Consider the following 4,145-nt stretch of genomic DNA (forward strand, 5'->3'; position numbering starts at 1 on the left):
GGCAGGCTGACTCTTCCCTGTCCCTCTCCCTGTCCCTCCCTGTCCCTGTCACTGTCCCTCTCTGCCTCCCCCTCTCTCTACTGCAGAGAAGTGGCATATGTGTCTGGATAAAAGTGTGAGAAACACAATGGGAAATGGGGGAAAAACAGTAAATACACATTTAAATGTAGAGATACATCTATATATGTAAATACTAATATTACTATCTGTGTTAATTAAAAACAATTAAGAAATTGTTTTGCCTACCCCTAGAATTGTTGCAGGTGTAGCTGCTGTGTCACATGCAATGGCAGAAAGGAGAGAGGCTATGTCTATACTCAGTTCTAAAATAGTAGAGTGTGTTTAGCATTCCCTGAAGAAAGCAAGCCTGAGATGACCACAAGTCAGGCTCCACATAGGCCTTGATGGCTCCCAAAACCTGGGTTTTTTTTGGCTCCCAAAAGCTGGGGAATAAAAGAATCCTGCCTAGAACTGAGGGTAGGAATGAGCAGATGATCATCACATGGGACTACTCAGAGAGAACCTGAGATGACCACTAGACCTGTGCCATAGAGCCTCCACAGGGAGCTAGACTAAGACAATCACCTGTTGGGAATTGTGCAGGCCTGGTGTGGTAGACCATGCCCTAGATGATCTGTGTCCAGTGCCATAATGCATAAGCTGGGCATATCACTCTTATGACCTCTCCTGAAATGATGCCCTTCAGAAATCCAAGTGTCTCTAAGAGCAGTAAGTGGTGAAGAGATGGAAGAGAAAAAGAAACAGAAGTATGTGGGTACAATGAAGAAATGTGGCACTGGTGACTAGAGTAGTGAGGAACAGCCTGATGTAAGCAGTGAGTGATGTCACCTGGGACCATTGTATGATCTTGGCATGTTCTGACACTGGGAGCCATGTCTGGGCTGTGGCCATGAAGCAACAGTAGTCTGTTACCATCAGAGGCCAGGCAGATGTTCTTGGTCTAGGCTGCCACCATGGAACATGTTGATGTCAGAAAGCTGTTATGAACTGGCTCCATCCCTCACCTTCCATTATTGGAGAGATGGACCTGAGAGCATGAGAGCAGGAGAACTGACCCCATTCCTTGATAGCTGCAATACTCAGGAGAGCAGCCTTGCACATTACAGGAGTTGCAGATGAGCCAGCCTCTGGGGATAGAAGAATTTCCTGTACTATGACTGGAATGAGGGAGACATGTCTTTTTTCACCCTCTGCCCTCACCACCTGCAATAGATGGGAGACCAGACCCTGGGGCCATGAAGCACAAGAACTGTCCTTGACTCTCACCAGCTACATCACTCAGGAGGCTAGGCCTGCACATCACCTTGGCAGCACAGTAGAGCTGACCCTGTTGGCAGGGACTTGAAGGAGCTGGCCCCACCAATAAAAAGTTAAAAAAAAATAGTTTTTGATCCCAGAAATGGAATTTTAAATGAAGCCCTATTTAATTTATTTTAATTGACAAATAATAATGATATCAATTTATGGCATAGAGTTGGATATTTTTGTAGACTTTAAAATTTGAAATTATTAAATCCAACTAATCATTGTGCATAAATAGCTAAGACCAGAGGAAAGATGAATGGTGATAGTTCTATATTTTCTATCCTGTAACAATTTTTGTAGCTAGAGTTATTTCAGTTCTTTTTACACCTGCACAGTAGAGTTAACACTGTTTTACATCTCATGTTTAGGCTGAGAGAGTACTGTGACTTTGAGTGTTTACTAAAACACTTTCAGGTTCCAGATGTTTTTATGTTTATCATTTGCCCCTTCATTTTCAGTTGAAGAAATCTCTTTGGTATTAACTAAAAAGCAGGTCTACTTGTGATGAGTTCTCTTACTTCTTGATTGCTGAAAGTTTATTTTTTCTTCTTTGATATAGTACATCTCAACAGCACTTTCTCCTGTTCTCCTCTCTTCCCAGTCCCCTCTCCCCCACCCCCAGCCTCTCCTAGATCCACTCCTCCTCCATTTCCCTAAAGAGAAAGGCAGACCTCCCAGGGATATCAACCTAACATGGCATATTAAGTTACAGTAAGACTAGCCACTTCCTCCTTTTATCAAGTCTGGACTAGGCAACCTAGTAAGTAAGAGGAAAGTGTCCCAAAAGAAGGCAAAAGAATAAGACATAGTTCCTCCTACCACTGTTAAGAGTCCCACAAGAAGACCATGCCACACAGCTGTGACATATATGCAGAGTACCTAGATGAAACCCTCACAGACTCCCCAGTTGGGTGTTCAGTCTCTAAGAGTCCCTATGAGCCCATTAGTTGATTCTGTAAGTTTCTTGTGGTGTTCTTGTTAACTCTAGACCCTATGATTCTTCCTCCCTATCTTCCTCAAGCTCCACCAAATGTTTGGCCATGAGTCTCTCTCTGCATATGTTAATCTGCTTCCAATCTGTTGCTGGAAGAAGTCTTTCTGACAACTGAGCTAGGCTACATTCATGTTTGTCTTTCGGGATCTGGGTTACCTAACTAAGGATGGAATAAGGAAATGGGGAAAATTGTACAATGAAGTATTATTCAGCTGTTAAAAAAATAACACTGTAAAATTTGCTGACAAATTCATGGTTTTCTTTTGTTTGTTTTTTTTATTTGTTTGTTTTTGTTTTTCGAGACACAGTTTCTCTGTGTAGCTCTGGCTGTCCTGGAATTCACTCTGCAGACCAGGCTGGCCTCAGAAATCCGCCTGCCTCTGCCTCCCAAGTGCTGGGATTAAAGGCATGCACCACCACTGCCTGGCCAAATTGATGGAACTAGAAAAAATTCTGGAATGAAGTAGATCAGTTCCAGGGATAGAGTTGCACCCAGGAATCATTGTCCTGAGACTTGGAACCAAATGTGTCAGATGACAAAGAGTGAAACATGGGAAGGGAAGGAGGCAGGGGCAGCTGTTTTCCACTGAACTCACCATTTTTTCCCAAGGCATCATGAATGTGGAATGTGGAATGTGGAATAGAGAAGGTCAATGATGAAGGCCAAGAAAAGTTATGTAGAGAGTAGAAGGAACTAGAACATAGAACTAGAAAAAATCAGCCTTAGAAAGTCTTAATATGTCCTTATATCTGAAGGACAGTTTTTTCTTTTTCTTTTCTTTTTGTTCTTTATCTATTTATTTTTTATTTTTTATTTTTGCTAAAATGTTCTTTGTTGTCAAGGTTTAACATTTCATAATCTGGTTTCAAGATATCTTTGTAGAGATCCACTCAAGCCAGGGGTTGTTTTCTTATACTTCATGGGACATTCACAAGATCCTTGGAGTTAGTATTTATAACTATCCTGGAAAATTATTGTATTCCCTAGGTAGTATCTGTTTCCTTGGATGTTTTGGTTTTTTTGTTTGTTTGTTTTTGTTTTGTTTATTGTTATGGTAATGGTGTTTTGGGGTTTGGCTTTATTTCTTTTTCTCTTTTTCTGTTTAAATTTTTTTGTTAACTCTTCAATTTCAAACTTCTTTTCCTTTGAAGAAATGTATATGCCCCTCAGACTCAATGGATTCCATTGGGGAATAATGAAAAAAAGAAAAGGAAAAAAGGTAGTTAGCAGTGTCAGCATGTCAAAAACACTCAGATTTTTACTCTAGACAAATCCACTTTACCACTGTTATGTCTGCTTGGTAGAGCTTCTTAACATCATATGTCTTTACCTCCCTTCCCAAAGCCAAGCTACATATGAAGAGTCTACTTTTTTTCAGAGATCATATCTTGGAACTCTTAAGATCCTGTGACTTTTTACTACAAGATGTACCAACATTCAGATAGTGAGATAGAGTAGGTTAAGCAGGTAAGTTGTGCAGGCAGTTGAGGATGTCTGTAGACCATGAGCAAGGGATAACAATTCCAGCAGCTTGAGAATGACTCCTAATATACTCAAAGTCATTAAAATTTATATGTCTTTGCTGACTTTTGAGAACCAGTGGGATTTTTACTATCCCTAGACTTTTCATTTTTATATGCTCACCTTTTCTTTCATTCTTTCTTTCTCTTTCTCTCTTCCTTCCTTCCTTCCTTTCTTCCTTTCTCTATTTCTTTCTTTCTTCCTTCCTTTCTTTCTTCCTTTCTTTCTTTCTTCTTTCCCTCTTTTTTTCCACTTAATATATTTTGAAAAATTCTTCAAGAATTGTATTTTCATTATGGTCAC

At 40.2% G+C, this 4,145-nt stretch overlaps 1 non-coding gene across 1 annotated transcript; it reads left to right on the forward strand.

Moving 5' to 3' along the window:
- Positions 1–241: 241 nt before the first annotated feature.
- Positions 242–375, forward strand: LOC116071854. Its single transcript, XR_004111202.1, has one exon. It is a non-coding gene; the product is annotated as a small nucleolar RNA SNORA17 (small nucleolar RNA).
- Positions 376–4,145: the final 3,770 nt, after the last annotated feature.

The sequence above is a fragment of the Mastomys coucha genome, unplaced genomic scaffold (genome assembly GCF_008632895.1).
Source record: "Mastomys coucha isolate ucsf_1 unplaced genomic scaffold, UCSF_Mcou_1 pScaffold22, whole genome shotgun sequence".
NCBI lineage: Eukaryota > Metazoa > Chordata > Mammalia > Rodentia > Muridae > Mastomys > Mastomys coucha.